The sequence below is a fragment of the Pan troglodytes genome, chromosome 4, assembly GCF_028858775.2.
Source record: "Pan troglodytes isolate AG18354 chromosome 4, NHGRI_mPanTro3-v2.0_pri, whole genome shotgun sequence".
NCBI lineage: Eukaryota > Metazoa > Chordata > Mammalia > Primates > Hominidae > Pan > Pan troglodytes.
In genome coordinates, this window is record NC_072402.2 from 178,571,997 (window position 1) to 178,584,471 (window position 12,475).

At 53.9% G+C, this 12,475-nt stretch overlaps 4 non-coding genes and 1 pseudogene across 4 annotated transcripts; 3 read left to right on the forward strand and 2 right to left on the reverse strand.

Annotated features, from left to right (window-relative positions):
- Positions 1 to 2,404: 2,404 nt before the first annotated feature.
- On the forward strand, positions 2,405 to 2,477 carry TRNAV-CAC (transfer RNA valine (anticodon CAC)). Its single transcript has one exon. It is a non-coding gene; the product is annotated as a tRNA-Val (tRNA).
- A 221-nt stretch (positions 2,478 to 2,698) lies between these two features.
- Positions 2,699 to 7,476, forward strand: LOC107973106 (forkhead box protein O1-like; annotated as a pseudogene).
- Positions 2,800 to 2,881, reverse strand: TRNAL-AAG (transfer RNA leucine (anticodon AAG)). The gene has a single exon. It is a non-coding gene; the product is annotated as a tRNA-Leu (tRNA).
- TRNAL-AAG (transfer RNA leucine (anticodon AAG)) lies at positions 7,441 to 7,522 on the forward strand. The gene has a single exon. It is a non-coding gene; the product is annotated as a tRNA-Leu (tRNA).
- A 322-nt stretch (positions 7,523 to 7,844) lies between these two features.
- Positions 7,845 to 7,917, reverse strand: TRNAV-CAC (transfer RNA valine (anticodon CAC)). Its single transcript has one exon. It is a non-coding gene; the product is annotated as a tRNA-Val (tRNA).
- Between the last annotated feature and the right edge of the window lie 4,558 nt (positions 7,918 to 12,475).

The following is a 12,475-nucleotide window of genomic DNA, read 5'->3' on the forward strand; positions in this document are numbered from 1 at the left end:
ACTATTTGACCCAGCCAGCCCATTACTGGGCATATACCCAAAGGACTATAAATCATGCTGCTATAAAGACACATGCACACGTATGTTTATTGTGGCACTATTCACAATAGCAAAGACTTGGAACCAACCCAAATGTCCATCAATGATAGACTGGATTAAGAAAATGTGGCACATATACACCATGGAATACTATGCAGCCATAAAAAAGGATGAGTTCATGTCCTTTGTAGGGACATGGATGAAGCTAGAAACCATCATTCTGAGCAAACTATCGCAAGGACAAAAAGCCAAACACCGCATGTTCTCACTCATAGATGGGAATTGAACAATGAGAACACTTGGACACAGGATGGGGAACATCACACACTGGGGCCTGTCGTGGGTGGGGGGAGGGGGGAGGGATAGAATTAGGAGATATACCTAATGTAAATGACGAGTTAACGGGTGCAGCACACCAACGTGGCACATGTATACATATGTAACAAACCTGCATGTTGTGCACATGTACCCTAGAACTTAAAGTATAATAAATAAAATGTAAAAAAAAAATACAAAAATTAGCCAGGTGTGGTGGCATGCACCTGTAATCCCAGCTACTCAGGAGGCGGAGGCAGGAGAATCTCTTGAACCCAGGAGGCAGAGGTTGCAGTGAGCAGAGATCACGCCACTGCACTCCAGCCTGGGCGACAGAGCCAGACTCTATCTCAAAAAAAAAAAAGAAAAGAAAAGAAAAGAAATACCTGAGGCTGGGTAATTGATAAGAAAAGAGGCTTAATTGGCTCATGGCTCTGCAGGCTGTGCAGGAAGCATACCGCCAGCATCTGCTTCTGGCGAGGCTTCAGGAAGCTTCCTATCACGGCAGAAGGCAAAGAGGGAGCAGGCACATCACATGGCGAAGGTGGGAGCAAGAAGGGGGTGGGGGTGCCACACACTTTTTAAAACCTTATCAGGGGAGAACTCATAATAGGGAGGACAGCACCAAGGCCATGGTGCTAAACCATTCATGAGAAATCCATCCTCATGATCCAATAACCTCCCACCAGGCCCCACCTCCAATATTGGGAATTACATTTCAATGTAAATTTTGACGAGGACATAAATACAAACTATATTACTACCCTTAAACAATTGGAAATTGCTTTGTTTTTGAGAAATAAAAGAAACTGCTGAATTCTGTTCTGTTGCTTTGGTTGTACACTTTAGTGAAAATTGAAAGGTTATGTTAATTTCTGAAGAATTATAATGATAAAAAACGGTGCAGACACAACCTTCACTTTGCAAGCATTGCAGACTTAAGTTTTTTGGGGGAAACTATAAATAATTAAATAGTTTCCCAGTGAGCTCAGCCAGCCCATTCAGGGCAGTGCCCAGACATATGCTTGTGGCAAACTCTAGCCAAGCAACTTACCTACAGGAGAAAAAAAGACTCACTGTTTCAAGAGGAGCTGTGGTGCTTCTCTCCTTTCTCTTTTTCTTGTATAAACCCTACATTCACCTGTATTCAAGAAAATCAGCCAATTAATTGGTTTCTGTGTGTGTATTCAAGAAAATCAGCCAACTAATTGGTTTCTATGTGTGTATTCAAGAAAATCAGCCAACTAATTGGTTTCTATGTGTGTATTCGAGAAAATCAGCCAACTAATTGGTTTCTATGTGTGTATTCGAGAAAATCAGCCAACTAATTGGTTTCTGTGTGTGTATTCAACAAAATCAGCCAACTAATTGGTTTCTGTGTGTGTATTCGAGAAAATCAGCCAACTAATTGGTTTCTGTGTGTGTATTCGAGAAAATCAGCCAACTAATTGGTTTCTATGTGTGTATTCAAGAAAATCAGCCAACTAATTGGTTTCTGTGTGTGTATTCAAGAAAATCAGCCAACTAATTGGTTTCTGTGTGTGTATTCAAGAAAATCAGCCAACTAATTGGTTTCTATGTGTGTATTCGAGAAACTCAGCCAACTAATTGGTTTCTGTGTGTGTATTCGAGAAAATCAGCCAACTAATTGGTTTGTGTGTGTATTCGAGAAAATCAGCCAACTAATTGGTTTCTGTGTGTGTATTCGAGAAAATCAGCCAACTAATTGGTTTCTGTGTGTGTATTCGAGAAAATCAGCCAACTAATTGGTTTCTATGTGTGTATTCGAGAAAATCAGCCAACTAATTGGTTTCTGTGTGTTTGTGTTCAAGTGAGCGTCCACATTCACTCAGCTGTGCTGTGTCTCTGAGCTACTCTCTGACTCTGCAACCCTCCCCTTTTAAATGGTTGCACTGGACTCTGTATTCTTGTGCGCTCATACCCATTACCAAGCTCAAAGGGACCCACAGAAGCAGCTCACAATTCTTATGAGAAATAAAATACCGCTGTGTGTCGTGACTAATTATGATGGCAGAAAAGCATCAAGCCGGTTTCCGTAGTGTAGTGGTTATCACGTTCGCCTCACACGCGAAAGGTCCCCGGTTCGAAACCGGGCGGAAACAGTTCCTTCTACTTTTCATTTAACTGCTTCAAATTAATTACACCGAAGACTAGCCTAGAACATCCCACCAATATCTGCACCCACTTAAGGAGAAAAGGCTATCAAGGGTGTTTATACCGTTGCCTTTCCGCCGCAATCTGGGAAGAACTGAACCCACCTCACTTGCTGTTGACACCAGCACGACGAACTCCCCACAAAGCCCGTCCAGTGGATGGATGCACAATGCCAAACGGAATTCCCGATGCCGGGAAAGCGTGGGGCCCAAGGCGAGTTCCTCCTTTTGTAACCCATGAAGGGACAAAAACGGAGAAACCACAACAAGCTGGCAGCGGTGGGATTCGAACCCACGCCTCCGAAGAGACTGGAGCCTTAATCCAGCGCCTTAGACCGCTCGGCCACGCTACCCTCCTTCTGGGGTTCACCTACATCTTTTCCTTCCTTATAAAACATCCCCAGGGTCCCCGGGCCAACAAGGCGTCGAGGCGAATCCACAGGGCATCGCAGAACCACCGCCTTCCAGCAGGATTCGCAGGCCAGAGGCACCGGCTGGGAAACGGCTCCACCAGCGCCCTGGCAGAGAAGGTTCGCGAAGCGCAGGTCTCGGGATTTGCTTTGGGGGCCACTCAGAAAGTCACCCACATTGGCCCTCTTTGGGGAGGCGGCGTGAGAGGAGGGGAAGCCTTCTGCACTCTTTAAAGAAAGATAAAAATAAATAAACCAGGGCAGACCCGGTCAGCTCGGGGCCGCGTAGTCCTGCAGCCGCCGCGCCGCACTCCACAGGCAGCAGCGCACAGGGCGCGACTCCGGGGAGAGCCACGGCCCGCGGGGTCCGTCCGTCCTTCGGTCCACAGCCCCGTCCCCTGGAGCTTGGCGCCCGCTCTGCCCGGATCCGCCCCGGCCCGGGGCTCCTGCCCGCCGTCCAGTCCGCGCAGGGACCCCGAGCAGCCTCGCCGTGCACGGCCCCGCCGGGCTCAGTTCTGGGCTCGCGCTTCCACCGCCCCCGCCTGGCTCCCAGTTTCTTTCTGTCTCCCGCGGAACCGACCTCGTTCCCCCGAATCTCCGCCAGCTCTTCTCCCCCTCCCCCTACGCCCCGTGCTTTGCTCTCCCGCTTCTCGCCTCGCCCGCGGCTGGGGGAAGGGACTGGAGGGGAGGGGAGGGGAGGGGAGGGGACTGGAGGGGAGGGGAGGGGAGGGGACTGGAGGGGACGGGAGGGGAGGGGAGGGGACGGGAGGGGAGGGGAGGGGACGGGAGGGGAGGGGAGGGGACGGGAGGGGAGGGGAGGGGACGGAAGGGGAGGGGAGGGGAGGGCAGGGGAGGGGAGGGGAGGGGAGGGCAGGGGTGGGGAGGGGAGGGGAGGGCAGGGGTGGGGAGGGGAGGGCAGGGGTGGGGAGGGCAGGGGAGGGGACGGAAGGGGAGGGGAGGGGAGGGCAGGGGAGGGGAGGGGAGGGCAGGGGTGGGGAGGGGAGGGGAGGGCAGGGGTGGGGAGGGGAGGGCAGGGGTGGGGAGGGCAGGGGAGGGGACGGGAAGGGAAGAGACTGAAGGGGACGGGAGGGGAGGAGAAGGGAAGGGACTGAAGGGGAGGGGACGGGAGGGGAGGGCAGTGGAGGGGAGGGGAGGGGACGGGAGGGGAGGGCAGTGGAGGGGAGGGGACGGGAGGGGAGGGCAGTGGAGGGCAGGGGAGGGGAGGGCAGGGGAGGGGTGGGGAGGGTAGGGGAGGGCAGGGGAGGGGACGGGAAGGGAAGAGACTGAAGGGGACGGGAGGGGAGGAGAAGGGAAGGGACTGAAGGGGAGGGGAGGGGAGGGCAGTGGAGGGGAGGGGACGGGACCCCACGGCCGAAGCGCCCCGGGGGGCGGAGGTGCACCCGGATTTCCAGTCGCCGCCCGGGCAGGAGTTCCGCGGGTCCCACGCTGCCACCTCCAGCCCCGCCCGTCAGCGCCGACTTCATGAGCAACCTGAGCCTGCTGGAGGACAGCGAGGACTTTTGCGGACGCCGGTTCGCCGCCTCCGCCGGGCAGTAGCGCAGGAGCAGCTCGTCCCATCGCAACGCGTCGCGCAGCCTGTCCCACGCCGACCTCAGCACCAGGGCCGACGAGAGCTCGGCGGCTCGCGCTGTCGCAGATCTGCGAGTGGATGGTCAAGAGCGTGCCCTGCTTCCAGGGCGACAGCAACAGCTCGGCGGGCTGCAGGAATTCACTTCGTCATCTTCTGTCCCTACACAGCAAGCTGACTCGCGCACGGAATGAAGGAACTGGAAAAAGTGCTCGGTGGACGCTGGATCCAGAGGGCGGCAAGGGTGGGAGATCTCTTAGGACAAGAGCTGCATCCATGGACAGCAGCAGCAAATGCGCTCGGAGCCTAAGTCAAGCTGCCACGAAGAAAGCATCCTGCAGTCTAGCCAGGGGGGTGCCGGGGACAGCCCTGGACCCCAGTTTTCCAGATGGCCTGCAAGCCCTGGCTCTCACAGCAATGATGACTTTAATAGCTGGAGTGCATTTCGCTCTGGAACTAGCTCAAATGCTAGTACTGTTACTGGGAGACTTTCACCCATTATAGTCAAAGGAGACTATCTTGGAGATGGGGACGCAGATTCTGTGGGGTACCCGCCATCTGCGGCAAAGATGCCCCTACTCCACCCAGTCTGAGACAAGCAATCCTGAAATATGGAAAGCTTTCTGAGTGATCTCAGTCTTATCTCCTCACCAACATCATTAACTGTGTCCACCCAGTCCTCACCTGGCACCATGATGCAGCAGACGCCATGCTACTCCTTTGTGCCACCAAACACCAGTCTGAATTCGCCCAGCCAAACTGCAAAAAACAGACGTAGGGCCAGTCCAACATGAGCCCTTTACCCCAGATGCAAACACTCCAGGAGCACAAATCAAGTTACGGAGCTGTGAGTCCGTGTAACTGTGTAGCGGGACTCCTGGAGGAGTTGCTGACTTCTGACTCTCCTCCCCGTAATGACATGACACCAGCTGATCCTGGAGTAGCCCAATCCAACAGCCGGTTTCTGGGCCAGAATACCATGATGGGCCTTAATTCAGCCATGTCAACCTATGGCAGCCAGGCATCTGGATACAAAATGAGGCATCCCAGCTCCCATATGCACCCTGGGCATGCTCAGCAGACATATGCAGCTTACGGCCGTGCCCTGTCTCACACGGAAAACACCAAGCCCCACACCTCAGGTGTGAACCAACTGACCCCAGTGAAGACACCTTTGCAAGTGCCTCTGCCCCACCCCATGCAGATGAGTGCCCTGGGGGGCTACTCCTCGGTGAGCAGCTGCAGTGGTTGTGGCAGAATGGACCTTCTCCACCAGGAGAGGCTTCCAAGTGACTTGGACGGCATGCTCACTGAGCCCTTGGACTGTGACATGGAATCCAAATCTTCATTTGGAATGACCTCATGGATGGAGACACGCTGGATTTTTCACCTTGGCAATGTTTTGCCCAGCCAAAGCTCCTCACACAGTGTCAAGACAAGGACACATAGCTGCGTGTCAAGGACACATAGCTGCGTGTCAGGCTGAGAACCGGTGAGCCCGCTACACTTAAAAGTACTTCATCGGCTGGGCACAGTGTCTCCCGCCTGTAATCCCAGCACTTTGGGAGGCTGAGGTGGGCGGATCACGAGGTCAGGAGATCGGGACCAACCTGACCAACGTGGTGAAACCCTGTCTCTACAAAAAATACAGAAATTGCCTGGGTGTGGTGGCACGTGCCTGTAATCGCGGGTACTCTGGAGGCTGAGGCAGAAGAATCGCTTGAACCTGGGAGGCGGAGATTGCAGTGAGTCCAGATTGCACCACTGCACTCCAGCCTGGCAACAAAGCAAGACTCCGTCTCAAAGAAAAAAAACAACTTCAGACTGTCTGACAACAGGAACTGAGAGTCCCCTCCCCTCCCCTCGCCTGCCCTCCCCTGCCCTCCCCTCCCCTGCCCTCCCCTCCCCTCCCCACCCCTCCCCTGCCCTCCCCTGCCCTCCCCTCCTCACCCCTCCCCTCCCCTCCTCACCCCTCCCCTCCCTACCTCTCCCCACCCCTCCCCTCCCCTGCCCTCCCCTCCCCACCCCTCCCCACCCCTCCCCACCCCTCCCCACCCTACGCCTCCCCTCCCCTCCCCACCCCTCCGCTCCACACCCTTCCCCACCCCTCCCCGCCCCGCCCCACCCCTCCTCACCCATCCCCTCCCCTCCCCACCCCTCCGCTCCCCACCCCTCCCCTCCCTTCCCCCAGCCGCGGGCGAGGCGAGAAGTGGGAGAGCAAAGCACGGGGCGTAGGGGGAGGGGGAGAAAAGCTGGCGGAGATTCGGGGGAACGAGGTCGGTTCCGCGGGAGACAGAAAGAAACTGGGAGCCAGGCGGGGGCGGTGGAAGCGCGAGCCCAGAACTGAGCCCGGCGGGGCCGTGCACGGCGAGGCTGCTCGGGGTCCCTGCGCGGACTGGACGGCGGGCAGGAGCCCCGGGCCGGGGCGGATCCGGGCAGAGCGGGCGCCAAGCTCCAGGGGACGGGGCTGTGGACCGAAGGACGGACGGACCCCGCGGGCCGTGGCTCTCCCCGGAGTCGCGCCCTGTGCGCTGCTGCCTGTGGAGTGCGGCGCGGCGGCTGCAGGACTACGCGGCCCCGAGCTGACCGGGTCTGCCCTGGTTTATTTATTTTTATCTTTCTTTAAAGAGTGCAGAAGGCTTCCCCTCCTCTCACGCCGCCTCCCCAAAGAGGGCCAATGTGGGTGACTTTCTGAGTGGCCCCCAAAGCAAATCCCGAGACCTGCGCTTCGCGAACCTTCTCTGCCAGGGCGCTGGTGGAGCCGTTTCCCAGCCGGTGCCTCTGGCCCAGCGAATCCTGCTGGAAGGCGGTGGTTCTGCGATGCCCTGTGGATTCGCCTCGACGCCTTGTTGGCCCGGGGACCCTGGGGATGTTTTATAAGGAAGGAAAAGATGTAGGGGAACCCCAGAAGGAGGGTAGCGTGGCCGAGCGGTCTAAGGCGCTGGATTAAGGCTCCAGTCTCTTCGGAGGCGTGGGTTCGAATCCCACCGCTGCCAGCTTGTTGTGGTTTCTCCGTTTTTGTCCCTTCATGGGTTACAAAAGGAGGAACTCGCCTTGGGCCCCACGCTTTCCCGGCATCGGGAATTCCGTTTGGCATTGTGCATCCATCCACTGGACGGGCTTTGTGGGGAGTTCGTCGTGCTGGTGTCAACAGCAAGTGAGGTGGGTTCAGTTCTTCCCAGATTGCGGCGGAAAGGCAACGGTATAAATACCCTTGATAGCCTTTTCTCCTTAAGTGGGTGCAGATATTGGTGGGATGTTCTAGGCTAGTCTTCGGTGTAATAAATTTGAAGCAGTTAAGTGAAAAGTAGAAGGAACTGTTTCCGCCCGGTTTCGAACCGGGGACCTTTCGCGTGTGAGACGAACGTGATAACCACTACACCACGGAAACCGGCTTGATGCTTTTCTGCCATCGTAATTAGTCACGACACACGGCGGTATTTTATTTCTCATAAGAGTTCTGAGCTTCTTCCGTGGGTCCCTTTGAGCTTGGTAATGGGTATGAGCGCACAAGAATACAGAGTCCAGTGCAACCATTTAAAAGGGGAGGGTTGCAGAGTCAGAGAGTAGCTCAGAGACACAGCACAGCTGAGTGAATGTGGACGTTCACTTGAACACAAACACACAGAAACCAATTAGTTGGCTGATTTTCTTGAATACACACATAGAAACCAATTAGTTGGCTGATTTTCTCGAATACACACATAGAAACCAATTAGTTGGCTGATTTTCTCGAATACACACATAGAAACCAATTAGTTGGCTGATTTTCTTGAATACAGGTGAATGTAGGGTTTATACAAGAAAAAGAGGAGAAAGGAGAGAAGCACCACAGCTCCTCCTGAAACAGTGAGTCTTTTTTTCTCCTGTAGGTAAGTTGCTTGGCTAGAGTTTGCCACAAGCATATGTGTGGGCACTGCCCTGAATGGGCTGGCTGAGCTCATTGGGAAACTATTTAATTATTTATAGTTTCCCCCAAAAAACTTAAGTCTGCAATGCTTGCAAAGTGAAGGTTGTGTCTGCACCGTTTTTTATCATTATAATTCTTCAGAAATTAACATAACCTTTCAATTTTCACTAAAGTGTACAACCAAAGCAACAGAACAGAATTCAGCAGTTTCTTTCATTTCTCAAAAACAAAGCAATTTCCAATTGTTTAAGGGTAGTAATATAGTTTGTATTTATGTCCTCGTCAAAATTTACGTTGAAATGTAATTCCCAATATTGGAGGTGGGGCCTGCTGGGAGGTTATTGGATCATGAGGATGGATTTCTCATGAATGGTTTAGCACCATGGCCTTGGTGCTGTCCTCCCTATTATGAGTTCTCCCCTGATAAGGTTTTAAAAAGTGTGTGGCACCCCCCCCCGCCTTCTTGCTCCCACCTTCGCCATGTGATGTGCCTGCTCCCTCTTTGCCTTCTGCCGTGATAGGAAGCTTCCTGAAGCCTCGCCAGAAGCAGATGCTGGCGGTATGCTTCCTGCACAGCCTGCAGAGCCATGAGCCAATTAAGCCTCTTTTCTTATCAATTACCCAGACTCAGGTATTTCTTTTCTTTTCTTTTCTTTCTTTTTTTGAGACGGAGTCTCGCTCTGTCGCCCAGGCTGGAGTGCAGTGGTGCGATCTCGGCTCACTGCAAGCTCCGCCTCCGGGTTCCCGCCATTCTCCTGCCTCAGCCTCCTGAGTAGCTGGGACTACAGGCACCTGCCACCACGCCCTAATTTTTTGTATTTTTAGTAGAGACAGGGTTTCACCATGTTAGCCAGGATGGTCTCGATCTTCTGACCTCGTGATCCGCCCGCCTCGGCCTCCCAAAGTGCTGGGATTACAGGTGTGAGCCACCGCGCCCGGCCTACCTTTCTTAAATGCTGGAATTCCACAGACACGGGCCTGATCTCTGTTCTCATGCGCACTCTCTCCCTGGGCGGCGTCATCCACCACCAGGGCTGCAAAGACTATCCATGCGTCTCCCTGTTATCTCTAGCTCCCATCTCTCACTTGACTTCCTCCCTCCCTTCTCTATTTCTTCCTTTCCCACACATATTATTTGTCTCTATGTGTGGTGAGGACACTTAAAATCTACTCTCTTAGCAATTTTCAAGAATACAATACAAAGTTTTTATTATACTCACCATGTTGCACAATAGATCTCTCTTGAGCTTTTTCTTCCTAACTGAAATATTGTATCCTTTGAGCATCTCCCGGATCCACCCCTCCGTCCCCACCCAGCCTCTGGCAACCACCATTCTATTCTCTGCTTCTATGAGTTACACTTTTAGCGTCCACACAGGAGTGAGGTCTGCGGCATGTCATTAACATGTCCCCCAGGCTCGTCCATGTTGTCACTAATGACAGGATTATCGTGTTCTTGCGGCTGAGTGGTGCTCTGCTGCGCGCATCCACCTCGTTGCCTCCACCCGCTCCTTCACTGACGCCCGCTGCCTTTGCTCGCAGATCTGGGCTATTGTGAATCGCGCTGCGGTAAACGTGGCGGCACAGACATCTCTCGGGCAAACCGAGGATGCCATACGGATACTTCCTCCGTCATTTCCACTCCCATTTCTCCAGGCCCTGAAGCTCCGTCTCCACGCCCGAACTCGTGGCCTCCCATTCCCCAGGCAGCTTCTCCCGAATGTCCCCTCTCAGAAACCGGTGCCAGCGCGTCCCTGCTGGGCCACCCCAAGCCCACTGCCAACCCCGCACAGTTCCGCGTCCGCCGTCTCCTCTCCCTGCGGTCGCTGCCACACCCTCTCGTCCGGTCTCCCACGCCCCCTTATGCTACCGCATCGGGCATGAAAACTTCCTTTTCTTTCTTCTCTTTCTTTCTTTCCTTTTGAGACAGGGTCTTGCTCTGTCTCCGCCGCTGGAGTGCAGTCACAGCTCCCTGCAGCATCAACCTCCTGGACTTAACCAATCCTCCCACCTCGGCCTCTGGAGTAGCTGCGCCTGGGGACAAAGGTTCCCGGCCTCAGCGCACTCTCAGATTCACGGGGAGACAGAACTGAGACTGAGAGCTGGTTCCTCTCCCTCTCTCGTGGGGATACAGTGAGAAGGCAGCTGGGCAGAAATCAGGAAGAGGATCCTTACCAAGAACTCCAGTGTGCTGCACCCTGATCTAGACTTCCAGCCTGCAAAACTGTGAGAAATCAATGTTCGTTGAGCAGCCTGGCATATGGTATTGTGTTACAGCAACCAGAACCAAGACAAAGGTTCTCAGCTGGGGAGACAGAAACTCATCTGGAGCCTGCACTCCCCCTGGGGAGGGGAAGATGCCTGTCGACCTGGACAGAGGGCCTGGACAGAGGCAGCCCTGGGCTGAGTTGGCCCTTGCTTGCCGCTTCTGCTCGGGGGCACTGGGACAGGATCCCAGAAGGTTCCAGAATGCATGTCAAGCAAGCAGCAGTCCCTGTGGAGTTTGGGGTAACATGCACAGAGGAAGAAATGGCGGAAAAGCAGCATCAGGATGGCTTTAGGGCGGGGAGCTGCTGGAAGGTGGCAGACAGAGTGAGCAGGGGCAGGAGATGGGCCAGCGAGGCACCCGCTGACATGGGAGTGCCGTCATGCGCTGCACAGCGACCTTCCAGGCAAGGAGGGACACATGCATGACAGTGGTCCCATGACTATGACGGAGCTGAAGAATTCCTATGGCCTAGGGATGTCATAGCCGTGGTACTGTCGTAGCACAGACGTCACTCGTGGGAGCGACGGGCTATGCCACCCAGCCTAGGGGTAAATGAGGTGCACCGTCCAAGAGCCACCTAATGACCATTTCTCAGAATGCATCCTTGTTGTTAAGGGGCCCGTGACTGTATGTCTTGGGAAGCAACACGTGACTGTCGTCCCGCCCTGCACTGACTGCCCAGCGAGCGCTCAGAATGCATTAGATATGGGGTGGACAGAGGAGGAGGACAGCACCAGAACCCAGACAGCAACCGCCCTTGGAATCACCATTTCCTGAACCAGGGGACCTCCCCAGCCACCCACACCAAAGCCTAAACTCTCATACCTCCTCTCTCTAAAGCAGGGGTCTGCAAGCTTTCTCTACAAGGGCCACGTATGGAATCTTTTCAGTTTTGTCAGAAGTACCCACGTCTGCCCTTTTGGTGCCAAAGCCAGTAAAGGTGACACATAACAAGAGGGAGGGGCTGTGTGCCAATGGGACATGTGTGCCAATGGGACTTGACTCACAGACACCAACATTTGAATTTCATCTAGTTTCCATATGTCATGAAATATTATTCTTTTTATTTTTTCAACCAGTAAAAAGTGTAAAAAATGTTCTTAGCTCACTGGGCGGTAGAAAAATAGATTGCAGGCTGGGTTTGGCTTGAGGGTAGTTTGCTGACCAAGGGAAAGGGAAAAAAAAACAACTTGCTGCAACCCACCTCTCCCTCCAGTCCCATGCGGTCAGTCCCACCTCTCCCTCCAGTCCCATGCGGTCAGTCCCACCTCTCCCTCCAGTCCCATGCAGTCAGTCCCACTTCCCCCCACCCTTTTTTTTTGTAACCACAAAATTATCTTCACCATTAATTTCTCTTGCTTTTGACTTGGTTTTCTATTACACAGGTAACTCTATTCTCTCCACTGAAACGCCGCCATTACTATGTGCTCAATTCCCGAACACATTCGAGTCTCTTTATTGCTTCAGTTCCACTCCATTGATCTTCTTGGTTCTTCCTGCAGTAGGACCAAAGTCATTACAGTTAGTAATACATGGAGGCTTATCTTTGTGCAGATTTCTTTGTACCGGGATTTTCAGAAGACTTTCCTAGCCCTGGAAGGCTGGTGTGAAAGAAAGGTTTCTTTCATGTCTATAATTCCTCCCAAACTGCCCTCTAGCAGGTGAGCCCCTTGTGCTCCCACAAGCAGGGTGCTAGGCCCCCAATTCCTTACCCTTGGTGGGTTCTATAAATCATTGCAACATTGGCAATTGGCTAAGCAAGAAATGTCT